At 48.5% G+C, this 20,581-nt stretch overlaps 1 protein-coding gene across 3 annotated transcripts in view; it reads right to left on the reverse strand.

Annotated features, from left to right (window-relative positions):
• RNF157 (ring finger protein 157) overlaps positions 1-20,581 on the reverse strand; it is a 494,906-nt gene that overhangs the window by 418,965 nt on the left and 55,360 nt on the right. The gene's annotated exons all lie outside the window — the stretch shown is intronic.

Genomic DNA, 20,581 nt, shown 5'->3' on the forward strand with positions numbered 1-20,581 from the left:
TCGATTTTGTATGCTACAGCAAAGGGTCAATCACTTTGTGCCCTGAAATAGTGACAATTTATGGTAAAGGTGTAGAACATCACGTAAACACAAGAATTCCATAAGCAACAGATCTAAATTTAGTTCTTTGTGCTCCTTGTGAAAGGGCAGAATACGGTCATTCTTGGTGAAGGTAGTCAATGGCGGAAGTGGGCTGACACATTTCAGCATTACATATGCTTAAGCAAGCAAAATGAGAATGCGGATGACACACTAACGGACCAATGGGTGAGGCAGAGTGGCTGAAAGCACCCATGATTAGATTTTACATATAATCATATAATTTTGTTAAAATCAAAAAGTTTTGTCAAACACCAAGCCTAAATATTATCCCAAAAAGAAGGTGGAATACAATAGTTCTGATAATGGTCGAAAAACATTTTTTAAAATACCACAGTGTGTATGGGATTCGGGTGTATACTGTTCAGCTGGCTGTTTTATGGCAGAGGTCTTCAAAGAAATTCTACACACTGTAGAACAGAGGGATAGTAATACTCCAATCTGACCATCACAAGCGAAATGAACATTTGTGGGCAGTACTCAACACATTTGTTTTATTAACTGTTGAATGTACTAACATGTTTTCTCACCATTGTCTCACTTCAAAGACATGGTAAGCATCAAGAAATAGCAAAATAAAAGCACAATTCAGTCACAGTATATGCAGACCATCATGCCTCAAAGGATATACCAGGAGATGGTCTCTGAAGCACTACCTCATCTCTCCAGTTCTTCATCACCCTTGCTCGGTAGCTATGCTTGTTGCGATGGAGAACACTAAAGTGTTGAGTCTTTTGGGCCTCCTGCTGAATGCAACACTATGGATATGGCCACCAGGCAGGTCCCGTGCCTTGCCACAGCCTATTAGGAATGTGCTTATTACTGGGTCCTAACCATCATATTTAGAATCTCAGTTCCCCTGGCAAGCAAATATCCTTGAATTGCATTGTCTGTTCCAACACATTCAGGAGAGACTCAGTGTATTGAGCAACATGTTCTTAAACAGGTCTATAACAGGTCACGGGAGTCAAGGTAGACGCAGAAGCAAAAAAAAAAAAAAAACACAAGACAAATAACGCCCTAAACGAATTCTCATCAGTACTCTTCAAGCACCACCAGCCCTATGCCTCCATTTACTCATAATTCAAGCTCTACTCTTTTTCTGGTTGAGTGACAATCATGGGAGGAAACATAAAGAGAGCAAAAACACAGATGTAAAGACAACCCATCTTTCCAAAATCTCCATCTGTACAACAGCACAGCTGAACACTGAGACCACATACATTGGCTCAGCTGTGGATAAAAATACCTATCAAACCTATTGAAGGCTTGTGCATTGAATCCTGGTGGATTAAATCCAAGTACTTACATTTCACCTTCTTGACTGTGTTATCTTATGTGAATCTGTACAGTGAGCTTATCACCCAAGGGGTATTGAGGCACTGGGTAGGTGGGTAGGCTGATATGCTGAATAGCTAGGTCTTCCGTTTCTTATGGAATTCAAGAGGGGATGAAATGGTCCTTATGTGGAGTGGAAGGTTATTCCACAATTTGGCGGCAATATAGAAAAAGGAGCATCCTCCTGGCTTGCTCTAACTGATGTGGTTATTTCAGCGAGTGCAAGACACTGAGTGCAGTTGGCTGGTGATAGTTGAGGTAGGCAGGTACAGCGCTGTGAAGGGCTTTGTATGTGTGGGTGAACAGTTTGAATTGGCCTCAGTTCTTGTTTGGTAGTCAGTGTAGCTCATGGAGGTGGGTGTGATATGTATGCAGTGGGGAATGTTGGGGATGAGTTTGGTGGCAGCATTCTGGGTGGTCTGGAGACCTTTTATTAGTGGATTCATGATGCTGGCATACAGTGTGTTACCTTAGTCTAGTCTGCTAGTTATGAGGGCTTGTGTGATCGCAAGTCTGGTGTTGGTGTGAAGTCAATGGAAAATCTTGGGGAACATATGCAGGATGAAGAAGCAGGAAGAGATGAGGGCATTCACTTGCTTGGCCACTGTGAGTCTCTCGTACACAATGATACTGAGGTTTTTGGCATGATCAGTAGGGGTGGGTGGCAACTCTGTTGACCACCTGGAGGAGTCCCATGGACAGCTCTTGTTCCGAAAAATAAGGGCTTCACTTTTATCTGTGTTGCGCTTTCAGCAGTTCAGTTTTATCCAGTTTACTACGTTAGACATGTAAGTGTTGAGGTAGGTCATGGTGGTGTGGTTGTTTGTAAGGGAGAGGACAAGATGGGTGTCTTCTGCACAGGATAGGTTGTTGATTCTGTGGGATCTTATGACGTGGGTGAAAGGTACCATGTAGATGTAGAAGAGGGTAGGGTTCAGCAATGATCCTTGAGGGACCCCAAAGATGAGGTTCTTGGGTTCGGAGGTGTAAAGTGGGAGTCTTATTCGCTGGTTCTTGTTGGACAGTGAGGAGGTCAGCTAACTCAGGGCAGAGCCATGTATTCCGAAGTTGTGGAGCCTTTTGAAGAGGGTGCTGTGGGAGATGATATTGAAGGCTGCGGGGAGGTCAAGTAGTATGAGTGCTGTGGTTTCCCCTTTGACAATGATGGTCCAGATGTTGTCAGTTGATGCGATGAGAGCGGTTTCAGTGCTGTGATTGCTGTGGAATCCAGACTGCGAGATGTCTAGTAGGTGGTGTTGTTTCAGACGGTTGGAGAGTTGTTTGTTGATTGCTTTCTCCATGACTTTGGATGGGAAGGGCAGAAGTGATATAGGGCTGTAGGTGCTGAGCAAGCTCTTTTGGGTCTGCTGTGGGTGAGCAGTAATTTCTGTGTGTTTCCAGTTGTCTAGGAAGGAGGTGTTGTAGATGGTGGTGGTGAGGTGGGAGCTAATCAGAGTTTCTCCTAGGTTGTAGATATGGTGAGGGTAGGGGTAGGTAGGGTCCCCGGAATGGATTGTTCTCATGATTTCTGCTGTATCTTCTGGGGTGAGGGGTTTCCAGATTGTGATCTTGTGGTCTGATCTGGTGGCAGTGGCAGCTGTTTTTTGCATTCTTGTGTTTTGTTGGGGATCGAAGTTGCAGTATATGTTGAGGATTTTGCTGTCACAGAGGTCTTGGGAAGCAGTGATGGAGAAGGAGATGGTGATGGCTGTGGGGTTGGAGCATTCTTTAACAATGCTGAAGAGCTCTTTTCAGTTGTTGGAGCAGATTTCCAGTCTGAGAGCAAGGGCTATTTTTCTTGCTTTGTTGAGTTGGGTGTGGTATTTCCTAAACATGGATTTAGAAGTGTTTGTTGCAGTGGTGTCCCAACTGGTTCTCCATTTTCTCTCCAGCTGTTTGCAGAGTAGTTTGGAGTTGGAGGTCTTCGGTGTACCAGATGGCGTGGTTTTGGTTCTAGAGTGTCTCAAATTCTTCAGGGGGGGGTAGGGTCTCTGCGCTGGTAGTTATCCAGTTGTTGAAGGGTTTAATGTCAGCAAGCAGGTCGCCAATGAGGTTTGGTTGGTGGGCAATGAAGGTGTTGGTCCAGTTTGTGTCCTTTATCTTGTTCCAGCTATGTTTGAGGTTGTAAGTAGACTTGGGAGAGAGTGGTTGGCGCGAGCTGAGGAACTGGATGATGGCGTGGTCTATCCAGGAGAGCGGAGTGAGGTGGCTGAACTTGACCTGGTTGCTGGCTGTCAAGATGGGATCAAGGGTGTGACCTGCGTTGTGGGTGAGGCCCTGGATGATCTGGGTAAGTCCTATGATCTTAAGGCTCTTGAGTAGGGTCGTGGAGCTGGGATAGTTTCAGTCTTTGAGATAGAAGTTGAGTTCACAGGGTAAGATGAATTCATTCAAGCAAATGGCAACGAGGGCAATGAAGTTTGTGAGGAGGTTGCTGAAGGTGATGCATGGTCCGGGTGGACAGTAAGGTAGGGTGCGCCTTTGATGGAGGTCGGAAGACAGAAGTGCATGTGTTCCATGAAGGCTGTGTTCTCATCAGTGGAGGTGAAGGAGTCCTTGTGTATGATCGTGTGTCCTCCGTTTGGTTTGTTCGGTCTATCTTGGCTGGCGATGGTGGGAGCGGATGTGGAATTTAGCCAGGTCTCGGTCAGGAAGATGTCCAAGTAGTGGTTCTTGATGGTGTCCCATACCTCAGTGGCATGTTTTCTGAGGGATCTGGTGTTAAGGAGCATGCACACCAGACAGGGTGAGACGTGTGTGGTGTATGGAGAGTGCGTGCTGGTGAAATGGCAGTGAGTACATGAAAAAGGTCCTACAGTAGAACGAGGCAAAGCTCTAAAGCCGCTAGTGTAGCAGCATCCAGTGTGGAGGCTTTGTAGTGGCAGCATTCAGTCGGACCAAAGTCTGCTGAGTCGGGCACAGTCTAGGTGTGAAGGGGTGCAGACATCAAGTAGATCCTGGTTGAGAGGCCTGCAGGGGTGGGGCTAGAGAAGGTCAGGCACACGAGGCGGAAGAGGGCATGTGAGGAGATGCAGAACATGGGGCTAGAATAATTTAGGAGGTCCTCCTACTTGAAGACTTTGCCATAACTAAATAGGTGTAAGGTATACCAGAACTTGTGTGCCTTCCTTCCTCCACTTACAGAAACAAATTCACACCTAGGAATTTCAAGAGGGTGGGAGGTGACCCAGGCTTACCGTTGCGGGTCAGTGACAGCAAAAAGTCAAAGAAGATAGTGAGGGTGAAACGGTATGTAGTCAAGCCAGAGGGACATGAAGAAAGTGTTCAAAGTGTAGGCAGAATTAGTTTGGTGTATCAAGGTAAAAGGGAGGGGTTCGCCTTGGAAATATGAGGTAATCAAGGTTCATCCACGGAAAATGGGTGCTAGTAACCAACCAATTGTTGAGTGGAGAGGCGAGTCAATAATGTTGTGGGGGCATACAATCACTAGCCAGAGCTTCTGTTCTGACATATGTTAACGGTTAACTCCTCTACACTCCTTCAATCAGATATTGGAATAGAAGGTGGTGAGTCTTTTGTTGCTATTTTCCGCCAGTGTGCTTCTGCCAATTGACACCCCAAGCCATGCACTTAAACTCCACACCATTACCTTTGGCAGGCAAGTGCTGCACCAACAAGGGGAACTGAAATACAGAGGAAAGAGAGAAAAAGAGCCACAAAAAACGCACTGAGAGAGCGTGGAAAACGGCACTAAGAGATTGGGAGAATTGAGATTATGCTCCAGGATTGGGATACTGGAGTTTAATTACTCAACTATCTACGAAATCAAACCTTCAGCATTACTAAGACCCCAATAACCAGTCTTAATTCATCACAGAACATTAATGTCTCATTTTTACATATCGAGAGGCTTTTCCTTTCGATTCAGTTTCAAAACCATGTTTCTGCCTCTGAGTAAGGGCCTCTCCAGGTGAAGAAAATTCAAGCGGATACGATTCACTCTACGATGTGGTGAGGTACAGCATGTCACACTAGGCCAGACGCCTATTCATTGTCCAATCAATGCTGAATTCAAAGAAGACTACTACTTTTGTTAACGTGCATGGAAAATAGTATGTAAAATTATGCTTTCCTTAGAAGGCCATAAGGAGCCAGCATATATTTTTTTATAGCATTTACACAACAGAGCACAGATGTTTAAATAAGATCGCCCATATGGTGGAGAATGTTATCATTTGGGGTGGGTGTGGTACAACTTCATCAGCAAAGATCATTCAGTGGGACAGAGGTGGACCTTGATGGCTGTAAAATTACCACAAATCAGGTAACACAAAAAGCTCTACACCCCCAAAAAAATTAACTACCCCTCCCCCCTCAAACACATACACACGTGAGGAGAATATAATGAAGCCTGGGCAGGTCAGACCAGTAAGGCAACATCTACGTAATTTTCGAATCAGTTTGGCCTTGTGCAGTACTTACTTGAAGTCAGGGGGTAGTTCCTCTTCATATTAAACAGTTCATTTCTTCTTCTGGGAGGTCACAGAAGCAAGGAATCTCTATTATCAAAGACTTATCCTAGCTTCAAGCAAAAGTCAGTCAAGCTCTCCTAACACTTGTTTGAAGGGTCTCCGTGAATGCACAATAAAGTACAAGTTGTTTGCTACAGGAGCGTCAGTATTTGAGGCATTGATGGGGAGCTTGAACTAATCAAAATTTAACAAAAGTTCAAAACGTCATGAAAAAGTAATGAAATGCATGGTTTTATTCATCCTGTTTTTGCAAGCTCGCAGTAGCAGCAGGCACAGGTCAAAGAGCTAGAAACAGTCAGGGTTACGATATGTGTCAGATTCAAACTGATGGAGCCCTTCTTTTCCCACTGGTATGTAACAGCCACCAACAAAGCAGAAGGAGAAAGTGGGGCGAGATTGATTGAGCTCAATAGAGCCTGTGTTCAATAAGCAGACCCCTTTCTTCCTTACACGGACAATGGACGGGATGGAGATTCCCTCTGGTCGCCAGGAATCCCGTGCTATGGGAAGAGGGTCGGGAAAGAGAACGAGGGATGTGATGTACACCATTAACAGAAATCCATCGTCTCGAGCCTTCATGATCACGCGATGCGCACGTATCACACACGAAGACACGCAAGGACCATGTCATGGAGGACTGGGCAGAACTTTACATAGGAGAATCACGTCTGCCTGAGATGGGATTTTAAAAAAACAGATCAGCTTGGGTAGTACAGTTTTTGCAAGCCATGCAAACACCACATCACACTCGTTACTTTTCCAAACTGAAGACAGGTTGACTCGTCAAATTGCGCTAACATGATTGCTCTCAGGACTTCTTTGATCCACAATTTATAGTGGTGTGCAAATGAGCAGCATCACAAAAAACGTCATTGTTGCCCACTGTCAATTTACCAATGGATGTACGAATAGGCCTCCTAAATATCTCATTTACATGATGCAATGTATTATTCCACAAAAGGTAATACAATGAATTGATGATTTCAGGTATCGACTGTTCGGACTTGAAGGCTGACAGACGGGTAAGAATTTGAGCTATCGATCCCGAAGTAAACTCTTATTAAAGGATTAGCTCCTTCAGGATTAGTGCGACTGCACGTGACAGAAATACATTATGACGCACTAAGCAGGCCTATGGCAAACATTTCTAGTCAGTCTGCAAGCCACTATCCTTCTCCAGAATTATATTTTACTAAAATACTGAAAAGTACAATTCAGTTTGCTTCAAAATGTAGAAAACGTTTGGCCTTCAGTGCAGGTGTAAGGCGTGTTCCAGCAGGAAGTGCATTTATATTCACAGCTGAGAAGGAAAGGCAGCCGCGGCCTCTTCGTGATTGTACAACCAGGCCTCACTCAGTTAGTCCAAGATACAAATGTCCGAGGCCGCGGTGTTAGTAGGCCACACCTGTCCACTGCAGAGACAACAACCACACACGGACAGCCAAAGCAAAGAACACAGACAATGGCGTTGCGGCACCTGCAGTGAAAACATTCACGTACCCTGCGTCACAAGAGGACTTTGCCAGGAACGTCTGGAGCGCTGCCCAAAAGGTTTCAAAAGCTGGGCACACGTCACATTTGATAACAGGCTAAATGAGGGGAACCCACACAACGAGGCGGCGTGTCACATTAATTACCGTTCAGAAGACGATACTGTTAGCGCATAACAAATAAAGCAGGTCACCTCACATGGCACCGCAACATACAGTAAAACTGGATAAAGCCTTTGAAAAGGCCGCGGTTACTCACCAGTCATCTTCACTACTTTCAGTCCTATAGGGGGTGGTGGGCGGGTTGTTGTACCTTGGCCTGATGACCTCCTGAGTCTGGAGAGGGGGCCCCTCCATATACTGTGCATCGTGCCCCCCTCAAGTTTCGTTACGCCACTGAGTCTTACTGTTCATTGTCGCAGTGCCCTAGTTGAAAGGCGGATTCCACCTCTCAGGGAAAAGAAAATCCAGTTTTAAATTCAGAGAATCGAGCCCACCCCGTCCAGTATGGAAGTCTTAAAGCGCGGCAATGGCGTATCCAAGGTGCTAAAGACCCCAGAGCAAGCAAGGAAAAAGGGCCCCTTAAACGGGCTGGGTGACGTAACTGCCTCGCAGTGGGCCCCTCGCACCGAGACATGATGCTACCGTCCTACTGCATTAGTTATTTACGTCCCTGTGCTTATGCTGGGGCATACAAGATGGCATTTTCCCACAGCAGTAGCCTGTAGCACAATAACAGATGTTCGTTTTGTATGTCTGCACACTTGGATTTTATACATCTTTCATTATGTATATGCGACCTCTAAGACAATCCCACTTAAGCACAGAAAAAGGGACTGATCTCATGGGTACTCGCAAACATTTTGCCAGGGGGCACAAAATTTATTCTGTGGAGAGGGCCACATTGATGCCAGTACGGTATGAGTGGGAGTTTATGGGGGGAGGGTTTAATGAAGGCCTAAGGGAAACAAATCATATACGTGCTGCGGCCAGTGAATTACGGAGATGTTTTGAGGGTTTCATTCCATATAGCCCTCTAAATTAAGCCAATAGAAAAGTCGTAGATTAGACAGTACTATGTTATGCAGTATCTTAATCACTATCACCCTACAGCACTTTGGGGGTAAGCATGCTATGGAATGAAATAAAAATGCACTATGAAGCCAGAAAACCTGGGTTCAATCCTGGCTTCTCCACTTGGCCAAACCGTGTGATCCTAGACAATTGTCTAATTTCACTTTGCAAGCTTTTTTTCTTTATGGCATAGAAGAGCACCTTGAAATACATGAGTTGAAGATATATGTTATACAAAACATTCTCTTGTGTTTGATTTATACTTTTTAATGTTGTCCATATATAATAACAGCCCAGAATACCTAGAAGGTTCTATGTGACCAGTGACTTGCCTCTTAGTCTACTATTGGCATTGTTGTCAGGGTGAGGAAGCATGAATGTTTCTACGTTCATTTTTTAAAACTATGAGTTTTAAAAAATACTTCTGGTATATTATGAAGTAGTAAAGTTGAACACTTCTGCATGTTAATGAAATACACTTTAATTTTGAAGAGACATAGGCCCTCATTACGACATTGGCGGTAAATCTCACTTACCGCCACGCTGACGGCAGCCAACTTACCACCTCTGTAGCAGGTATCCATTCACCATATTATGACACACACATACCAATCCATCAGTATTCAGCCACATACACAAATCCGCCACACCAAAGGTCAGTGATAAACTGGTGGTCCAAAAACCCACACCGTTACAGCAACAGAACTACACCCATCACATTATGACCCACGAATCCCCACGGCAGACATTCAACGGCGGTAAACCATTGGCGGTACATACAATCGCGCTCACAATGTACACCCACATACAAAACACCACCACACTGGACAGTTCAAACAACACACACCTGAAATCCATGCACACACCACACCACTATAAAGCACACACCCACAGTACCCACAACCCTTTATGAATACAAACCATTGCCAGCAGAGACACCAAGACCACTGACAATTAGAGCCACACACTACTCACACCTATACACCACTCACGCACTCCACATCACACACCCAAACACATTACCTAACACACACTCACCAACACACATCACTCAACACCCATGGCACCACAAAGACACCCCCGTTTCACAGAGGAGGAGCTAAGGGTCATGGTGGAGGAAATTGTCAGGGTACAGTCACTGCTATTTGGAGCACAGGTGCAGCAGATATCTATAGCTAGGAAGATGGAGCTATGGCAGAGAAACTTGGACAGGGACAATGCCGTGGGACAGCACCCCAGAACTAGGGATGCCATCAGAAGAGGTGGAACGACCTACAGGGGAAGGTACGTTCCATAGCAGCAAGACACCAGCTCGCTATACAGAGGGCCCCCACCTCCTCCCCCACAACTCACAGCATGGGAGGAGCAAGTCTTGGCAATACTGCGACAGAGGGCCTGGCCGGAGTCTGAGGCAGACTGGACTCTGGTAAGTCAACTCTCTACTATTATCATCCCCCTACCTGCACACCATCACAAACCCTCACCTCCATCACTCAACTACTTCCCACACACCCCACCATCACATCTCACTCATCCCAATGCCAAGCCCTGCATGTTCAGGATCTGGATGACCTACCTGGCCCATCAGAGACCATTGGACAGCCGGTTACCCAGGCCCAGTCACACACCACCACAGAGCCTCCCCCATCGGGAAACATCACCACAGCACCCACCCAGCGTACCCAATACCTCTGTCCCCAGGACATGTCAATCAGCAGTGTGTACAGGGACCCCAGGGCACACCTCGCCTCGAAGACAATCAGGGAACTGGGGTCAGTTGCAGTGAGCACACAATTCAGGGGACAGAGGCACAGGCCAACTGGGAGGACTGCTGTGTGCAAGGGGGAGGACAGGCCCAGGGAACCGACTCTCCAGGAGGCACTCGCCAAGATCCTGGAAGCCTATCAACATTCCCAGGACACAATGGGCCAGATCCTGGACAATGTGCAGGAGAACAGGTGGCTGCAGGAGGGACAGTGCCAGGGGATCAGGGAGGATTTGCAGGCCATTAACACCCTGATCTCCATAGCAGGGGTGCTGGCAGACATGGCCAACATTATGAGGGAGGCAGTGTCACACCAGCGGGCCCCTGCCACTAGCCAGACATCAGAACAGCCTTCCACCTCTGCTGCCGCTAGTGGCCAGGAGGCCCCGCCACAGGACCCACAGTCCACCAGCACCCCTCCCCCTGCAGAAGGTGAACCACCCCACAAATGTTCCCTGCAATCTAGATAGAAGCCAGAGACACCTGCCAAGACCCCCGCCAGGAAATTATACTCTCCTGATTGTCACCCTTGTGTCCTACTCAGTCACCCTGTCCACCTTGAACTGCCATTGCTCCCCTTCCTATGTCCCCTTGGACAATGCATCTGTGCTACAAATAGACTGGAACAATACGATGGACTTTCCTCCATCATCACCCCATCCCATTGCACTTGCCCCTCTATATATTAGCACTTCAATAAACACCCTTTGAGAAAAAAAAACATTTTGGAGTATGTCATGTACATCAAAATATGTATTTATTGTAATAGGTACAAACATTGCAAATCAACTGTACAGAGAAGGAGCATAGATTAATGACCTGTAGCTGGCTGTAGTGATCACACCAGGAGTATATGTCTGGTCACCAACATCTGCAAAATGAACTGCAAGAGGGAATATTAAGTGGGCATAGAAGTGGAAAATATCAGCATGCCACTGCCACACAAATTAAAACAAGTCATTGAAATGTGAAGTAACACGGTCCTACCTGTGTGTCATTGGAAGTATTGTCAATCACATATGTTCTGTTGTTCTCATCCTCTGCCTCCTTATCCTCACTGTCCACAGGGTCTACTGCTGCCACACGGGCATCTCCAGCCTCCTCCTCCTGCAGGAATGGGACATGGCGTCTGATGGCCAGGTTATGCAACATGCAGCATGCCACCACTATCTGGCAGACCTTCGTGGGTGAGTAGCACAAGGATCCACCTGTTAGATGGAGGCACCGGAACCTGGCCTTCAGGAGGCCAAAGGTCCTTTCAATGATCTTTCTGGTTCGCCCATGTGCCCCATTATAACGTTCTTCTGCCCTTGACCAAATTTCCTCACAGGGGTCAGCAGCCATGATAGGTTTGGGTAACCAGAGTTACCTGCAAATATTGAGGGACAACATTTAGCCACACACTATCCTACAAGGCCCACACCATGCCCATACACCAACATATACTGGGTGGGAACCAGGGCTCACCTATTATCCACACCCTGTGCCTCTGTAGTTGGGACATCACATTTGGGATGCTGCTATTCCTTAGGACAAAGGCATCATGCACCGACCCTGGAGACTTAGCATTGACATGGGAGATGTACTGGTCAGCCAAGCATACCAACTGAACATTCATGGAGTGAAAACTCTTACGATTCCTGAACACCTGTTTATTCTGGTGGGGGGGGGCAAGGGGGGTAGAACAAATGCATTATGTGTTCCATCAATCGCCACAATTATGTTGGGGATATGTCCCATTGCATAGAACTCGGCCTTCACTGTGGCCAAATCTTTAAGCTGGGGGAAAACAATGTAGCAACACATGTGTTTTATCAGGGCAGACAACACTCTTGTCAGCACGTTTGAGAACATTGGCTGTGACATTCCTGCTGCCAAGCCCACTGTCACTTGGAAATAGCCAGTTGCCAGGAAATGGAGTACAGATAGCACTTGCACAAGAGGGGGGGGGTCCCAGAGGGGTGACGATTAACAGATATCAGGTCAGGCTCCAACTGGGCACACAGCTCTGTGATTGTGGCCCCGTCAAGTCTATAGGTGAGGATAATGTGCTGGTCCTCCAGTGTTGCCAAGTCCACCATGGGTCTGTACACGGGGGTATGTCCCCATCTCTATTCATCTGCAGCGATAGGAATCTAAGGGACAAAAGAGTGAGGAGCCGGTCACAAACTGAACAATGGAGCTACAACAAAACTTTGCATCCTGGAAACATGTAATGGGTTTTTCTGATTTGTCCAGTATGTGCTAATATCTCCTGTGATGCAGTATTATTCCAGGGCCTGTCCCCCCCAACCTGAAATGACATCTGCCTGTCCTGTGTGGAGGGACAGGTGGAAGTAAGGTAATTCCGCTGACGTTGTGTGTGCGCCGTTGCGGTAGGCCGTCAGGAACCGCCGTACAACTCCTCATTGGCTAACATTGGGCCCTATGGGGTACAGTGGCCAATGGTGATCTACGCCGGCGGTGACGGTATGCACCGCCGCGGACGTGACCGCCATTTTCTATCATATTCCTCCCTTGCTATCTGATCATCCATAGGAGATGACCTACACTGCATGTGCTGCTGTGACCTGTGTCTAGAACCTACCATGGCCCGTGTGACCGGGGAAAGGGCCCCAGCCTTCACTTCGGAGGAGTTGGAGAGACTGGTGGATGGGGTCCTAACCCAGTACGGACTGCAGTATGGGCCTCCAGGCCAACAGGTGAGTACGATGCATGTAGCATGAATGGAAGGAGTTGTGTGTGTGAAGGCCTCATGTAAGGGGGGTGGGTGGATGTCCTCTTGGCGGCGTACATGTTGTGTGCTGGGCCATGTGGTATGTTGGGCCATATGTGTAACAGGCAGGACTGTTTGTCTAAATCTACTTTCCTGTGTGTATTTCCTCTGCATGTCAGCGCCCATCAAAAGAAGGGTATATGGCGTGCCTTCGCCAAGGAGGTGCGGACCCTGGGGGTCTATGGCAGGCGGAGCACCCACGGTCTCAAATGGTGGGAGGACCGAAGACGCTGGGCACGGAATACGGCGGAGGCCCAGCTGGGGATGACCTCCCAATGAGGAAGGGGTGCCCGTCGAACCCTGACCCCCCTGATGGCCCGCATACTGGCAGTGGCCTATCCGGAGCTGGATGGGCGCTTGAGGGCATCATAGCAGCCACAAGGGGGTGAGTACAGTGCCCATCATTACAACTTAAGCATGGTAGAGTGGTATCCGGGTGGGGGATGTGCGCCAGTGGGTGCCCCTAGGCCAGGCCTGACACTGCAGCATAGGTCCCCTGGTGGCTAGGGTTCTAAAGGGATAATCTTGCTACCTAGCTTGTAGGCATCCACTACTGGTGAGGGCTTTGCGGGTCCCAGGTGTGCTGCATTTGGCAGTGTGTGCCCCTCCCCATGCCTTGGTGGCAGGCTATTTCTCTGGTAGTGCAATGCATATTGCGTAAGCCTGTTCCATGTGTGTGAGGGTGCTGTGTACACCAACGGTGGTGTTGGTGCAGCCACTGACCCAGTGTATCCTTTTTTTTGTTTTGTCATCCTGTCCTTATGTGCATTGGGATCATCTGGCAGAGGAGCAGAGGCACCGGCAATGGAGGGAGACGCATCCCACAGGACCCAGAAGGCAGAGTCCATCGACGCTGAGGGCACCAGTGGGATGGAGGGTGAGGGGAGTACCACGGCGGAGACTGGGGGGGGGGGGGGGGGACAGTTCAGACACAGACACCTCCTCCGGTGGAAGCTCCCTGGTGGTGGCGGACACTTCTGTGACCACCTCAGCTACAGCCGCCACCCCCCACACCAGCACCGCCCTCCCAACAGCCCCTCATTGAGTTGCCCGTGCCCGCTCACCCAGGAGGGTGGGCATCTCCTTTGCCCCACGCACCTCAGGCCCTGCCCCAGTTAGCCCTGCTGCCCTGAATGAGGAGGCTAGTGACCTCCTGAGATCCATGTCTGTTGGGCAGTCAACCATGGTGAATGCCATCCAGGGGCTGGCAGCCCAGACGCAACAACCTAATGCATTCCTGGAGGGCATTCACACTGGATTGACGACTCAGAGATCGATTCAAGCTCTGGCCTCCTCTCTGATGGCAGCCATTGTCCCGGTTTCTACAGTCCCCCCCTCCAACTTCCACTGCCCAGTCCCATTCCCCTCAACCCCAACCTATCCCAGGCACACATACAGACGAGCATGCACACACGACAACACCCAAGAGTGTCACAGGCAAACACAAGCACCACATTTCATCCCACAGGCACTCACCCAAACACCATTCAGTTGCAGACACAACAACATCCACTATTTCCACTGTTTCTCCCTCCTCTCTCTCCTCCTCCTCCTCCCTCTCCTCCACCTCCCTCCCAGCCACCTCTACACTCACACCTGCATGCAGTACATCATCCACTACCAGCATCATCACCACACCAAGCAGAACACACACCTCACTGGCAGACACCTCCACAACAGCCATGCACACGTCCCCTGTGTCCTCTCCCACTGTCTGGTCCCCCACCTCCTAAAGTACACAAACGCAAGCACTGAGACACCCAACAGCCATCCACCTCACAACAGCATACAGCCCATGCATCTGCACCCAAAAGCAGCAGACAGACACCTCCAACAACCACTCCCTCATCCTCCACTCCCATTCCTTCTCCCCCTCCCGACCCAATTTCCCTAAAAACTGTTCCTATTCACCATTGACTACTTCCCTACCCCTCCCTCCAGTCCTGCATGTATGGCCAGGGTATCACGAACCCAGCCAAGCACCTCAGCCACACAATCCACGGGCCCAGTCCTAACCGCACCCACTCGTGGTGGAAAGGGATCCAGGCCACATGTACTGAAGGGCAAGAAGCCTAGCCACAGCAGGCCAAGAAGGGCAAGAAGCCTAGCCACAGCAGGCCAAGAAGGGCAAGAAGCCTAGCCACAGCAGGCCAAGAAGGGACAAGGAGCCTGCACCTGCCACCCGAAAGGCCAAGGAGCCTGCACCTGCCACCCGAAAGGCCAAGGAGCCTGCACCTGCCACCCGAAAGGCCAAGGAGCCTGCACCTGCCACCCGAAAGGCCACCCGAAAGGCCACCCGAAAGGCCACCCGAAAGGCCACCCGAAAGGCCAAGGAGCCTGCACCTGCCACCCGAAAGGCCAAGGAGCCTGCACCTGCCACCAGGAAGGCCAAGGAGCCTGCACCAGCAGCCAGGAAGGCCAAGGAGCCTGCACCAGCAGCCAGGAAGGCCAAGGAGCCTGCACCAGCAGCCAGGAAGGCCAAGGAGCCTGCACCAGCAGCCAGGAAGGCCAAGGAGCCTGCACCAGCAGCCAGGAAGGCCAAGGAGCCTGCACCAGCAGCCAGGAAGGGCAAGGAGCCTGCACCAGCAGCCAGGAAGGGCAAGGAGCCTGCACCAGCAGCCAGGAAGGGCAAGGAGCCTGCACCAGCAGCCAGGAAGGGCAAGGAGCCTGCACCAGCAGCCAGGAAGGGCAAGGAGCCTGCACCAGCAGCCAGGAAGGGCAAGGAGCCTGCACCAGGAACTGTGACAGAGCCCCCACCACCAACCATGGTTGTGCATCTGTCCAAGGGTGCAGGGGATGTGCAGGAGCCTCCCTCCAGCAGCAGCAGCACCACCACCACTGTGCATCCGTCTGAGGGTGCAGGAGCACCCCCCCACTAGCAGCAGCAGCACCACCACCACCACTGTGCATCCGTCCAAGGGTGCAGGGGATATGCAGGAGCCTCCCCCCACCAGCAGCACCAACACTGTGCAGCCGACACCGCCAGCGGACACTATGTAATCCTGTCTCCATGGGCTGCTGTGCGGCCTGCCCTCTCCAGAACCAGTGGGCAAGACACCCACATGAGAGACTGTGGCCCGTCACTCCCCAGGATCAAGCACAGGGCATGTTGCCCCCTCTAGAACCAGTGGTCTTGTTTAATCTCACGGCTGAGGTGCACCCCCTGCCCCCGTCCCCCTGAGGTGCCTGCCTATTTACCAACTGATGCCCCTGCAGTGTTCTCTCTGTGTTGAAGCAGGTGAGAAGTGTGGCATTGGACTTTGCCCTGTGGCCATGTGGCCCACACAAATTGAGGACTGGGCTGTGTCCCTTTTTCTGTAAATATGTATATATCTATTATCTTGCCTGACTTATTATTTCTACTGTGTTTATCTTATTACAAACACTTTGGCAAAATCATTTTGTCCTTGCATTATTCAGCCGAGTTGCGGGGTCAAATTGTTTTTGCAGTGCATCTGGTTGTGTGCATGGTGTGTGTGCATGGTGTGTGTGCATGGTGTGTGTGCATGGTGTGTGTGTGTGTGTGTGTGTGTGTGTGTGTGTGTGTGTGCGCGCATGGTGTGTGTGTGTGTGTGCGCATGGTGTGTGTGTGTGTGTGTGTGCGCATGGTGTGTGTGTGTGTGTGTGTGTGTGTGTGTTTGGTGTTGTGCGTGTGTGTGTGTATTTGTCACTCACTTTTTCCTCCACCCTTCCCTTGTGTGCTAGGCGGCTGTACTCACCGTCGCAGTCTTCGCCGGCGTTGGTGTTCGTGATGGAGCAGAACGTAGAATATCATCGGAAAAACATGTAGTTCTGGTTCCATGGTGGTGTGGTTTTTCCCTGTCTCCCCAATGGTGAGTCCTTTCACTTCTGAGATCTGTTTTCGCCAGGCTTTTGATGTCGTTGGTACCGCCCTGGAAAAGGTGGCGGTTTGCAGGGTTTTAATATGGTGGGCGGAACATTGACTTCCGCCTGGCTGTAGGCAGCTAGAGCTGTGGTGCCTGTTGTTTCCGTCCTGGCGGTCAGCGTGGTACATTGGCTGTCTTTCGGAGATCTTTCCGCCATGGACATAATTTGGCAGTAGTTACCGCCAGCCTGTTGGCGGTTTTATCACCACTTTATCACCGACCGCCATCGTTGTAAGGGGGCCCTAATCATATTTTTACGTCTGTTGCAAAATGTGTTAAAAAATATCCTGTATCTAAAGTTGAGTGGTGCAGGACACCTTATTTGCTGCTTCTCTTTTACTTCAGATAGTGTAAATAAAAGCTTGCTGTTTATTTAACATTTTTCTGAATGTAGTACTGCTCGCTCAAGTAAACAGCTGCCCATTACAGTCATTCAGCTGGGGGCCGCATGTGAAGATCAGTAGGGCTGCATGTGGCCCCTAGGCCTTTCTTTGAGTATTACCGATTTAACGGAATAGTACCTTGTTGTAATGTGCAAAGCACCTGTTACTAAACAATGACACATCTTTTCAGTTCTCAGGGAAAAATCTTGTTTAATCTCTTGACACTGCCAAGACAGTTCCCTATTAAATGCAGGAGGAGCAACTTTCAAGAGAACACAAATCTTAATCTAGATAAATGATCTCTTTTTTGTTGCGTTCCCATTCTAGCTCCTCCGCTGTAATCCCTGGCATGCAAGTCTTCCAAATATGTTAGGGTATGAGAAGCTAGGTCTTCCATAAAGGAAGAGATCTGCTGCACTCACTTTAATATACCCTCTTTCCAGCTTTTCACATCACCTTTTAAATGGGCAACACATTGGGCTGTGGCCCCTTATAAGTGACGTCAACATGAACTCTTCTGAGGATGCAGTGTTAGGATTATAGTTGTTATTTCTGCTAGGACTGGCGCCCTCTTCTCCAGGTCCGGTGGCTGACAGACCACATATGGCCACTCCCTTGTCCAATCAGTCGGCCTGGGGCAGGACTGGTATAAAGGCACATTAAAAAGAACACGTTCTGTGGACAAGATGGGGAGTAAACCTGTGCCAGCCTCTGAACCTGGTGGGCTTTGCAGGCGATCCAACCCCCTGGGCACAGACCGCTCTTATGACCTGATCTCTGGGCGTCACCCTCCCTACTAAGCACTGAACTTGAAAGATGGCTTCACTGACAGGGTGTAGGGGCAGGTTATAAACAGCTTGATTGAGCAAGAGGAGGGCTGCAGTATCATCACTGTACTATGCAACATGTTTATGGTTTGTTTTAACAAAACCCTTTTTGCGCCTCCTCATTTTAAGTGAGGATCCAATGTTTAATTTATTTAATTTAAACCATTTGTTTACCAGGGATGTGAAATCCACTAATTGCATAGACATATCCCACCATAAGACCATCTTGGCATATCTCCTTGTTCTCCTAATCACCCCATCTCTTCATAATCCCTCCACCTCTTTACTTGCACGTCTCTCCTCCATCCTTTTCACTGTCCAATTTTTAGATAGCAGTGTCTGCATCTGATAACAATCACATCTCTCCGCAGCCTTAAAATCTCTTCTTGGACTCATCTTCCCACATCATGTGCATCTCTTTCCTGTCACATTTCTACACAACCCAGCATAACATCACTGCTCGATCTCTTGACCAGCATCAGAAACCCCCGTGGTTTACGGACGCCCTCAAAGAATCCAAGAAATGCTGCCGTACCCTCGAAAAAACCTGGCGCAGAGAACGCACCACAGAAAACATGTCAGCCCTCAAGATCGCCACCCGTGAACACCACCAGCTGATCCGCTCCACCAAAAGGACATCATTCAAAGAGCGACTAGACAACAACACCCACAACAGCAAAGAACTCTTCAACATCGTCAAAGAGCTCTCCAACCCCAGCGCCAGCTCCAACGTCATCACGCCCTCACAAGAACTCTGCAACTCCCTCGCTACGTTCTTTCACCGAAAGATCGCAGACCTACACAACAGCTTCGGACCCCAGACCCCTTAGAAGATGGGGGTTTATGAATTTGTTTCCTCGGGTTGCCAACTTCAAACAAACTGGCTCCATTCAGAACCATATACATCTGTTGCTGCACCCATAGATTCACCCTGGCTTGACTGATACTGCCGATGTAGCTCTTGCTAGTTAATTCACCGCTGTTATACCCATCACTTTTGTTGGGAGATTGAGTCAAACTGTATTTTGTATTGAAATAAAAATAATCCTCCAACATCTAACGCTACTGTGAGAGCTCTTTGCATTTCTTCCTTTGGAAATGCAGATTTTGGCATGAGTCATAGTTCAGCCGTTCCACAATGAAGGCAGCAGCAAGAAAGTTTCCATGAAGCCCAGATTTACAAAATTGTCACACAGCGCAGCACTCAAAGTTGTTGGGCTGCATTGCATGAGAGCACAAACGCACAATATTTACTAAGATATGGTACTATCCTGCGTGCTACCTAGCGCAGATGTACAATCAGGCTGCTGAGCACGCACTCACCTTTGTACCACAGTGGAATAGTGTCTGGGTGAGCTTAGCATACGTTTTGTACTAGAACGATACACTTCTAGTACACAATAGTATGCCAAGATGATATTTAAAATGTTCCCACTTCAGATGAGTGCTGTAAAGTGCAGCATATATGCAAAGTAGGAAAAGTTAGGAGAAATAAAATCATTTCTCCTTTGCAATGCTCATTTCAAAACATCCAAGAGGTGTTATTTTTTGTGAAAAATGATCAACTATTGTTAGTAGACAGGGTTTTGCTTCAAAAACAATTGGTGGCTGCATGGCAACGCACATCTCCCACCAATGGAACACACCTAGATGCAAAGTATTGTAAAGTGCAGCTTTGTTTTACTTTCAGGCACCTTTCTAGTGCGAAACAAGTTTTGGGCTGGAAAGTAAGTCCAAAATAAACATTTTGCGCTGGTTTTTGTTTTTGGGATGCAAACCCAGCACAAATGTTTGTAAATCTGGGCTCAATTGCGTTACTTCTGAGCCCTTCAAACATTTTTTATGGGCGAGCACAAAGTGCTCTGTCCATTCTGTAATCTCTCTTTGGGCTTGAAACCACGCCCATGCCACGTCAGTCACCACTAATATTGGTTCGTGGGCTTGCCTTTTAATATCTGCTTGCTTTCATTTGTGAAAGGCATGCATACGTCATGCCTTTTCTGGTGTTTAGCCCACCTACACAGCACCAGTAAAGTACCAAAAACATACGAGGCTCGATGTTTTCAGCCTGGAGTCTGGACAACTTTATCGGTTTATTTTCCACGCAGCGCTATCGCGCTGCATTTTACGAAGCGTTTTTTTTTTTTTTTCGCTTTACAACGCTAATAGCTCTAACTCGAACAAATGCGAGACCCGTTGCATTGAAAATGCTTGTTTACTTAAGTGAGGGGCCCTTCGACTACTTTGTTCTTAAGTGAGGTTCTTTGCCGCAGTTTCTATTCAGTTCCTACTGCTGTCTTGGTTGATCTATGGTGCTCTGTAACTGGATGATGCCACTGCAGTCTTGGTTCGTAGGAACAGAAGTATGGCCAAGGACAGAATTAACGAATACAGTCTATATCTTATTGAAAGGACAGCTGCAGGTCGGCTCCGTAGCCTGCCAGGGGCT

Source organism: Pleurodeles waltl, chromosome 7 (genome assembly GCF_031143425.1).
Source record: "Pleurodeles waltl isolate 20211129_DDA chromosome 7, aPleWal1.hap1.20221129, whole genome shotgun sequence".
NCBI classification, from domain to species: Eukaryota; Metazoa; Chordata; class Amphibia; order Caudata; family Salamandridae; genus Pleurodeles; species Pleurodeles waltl.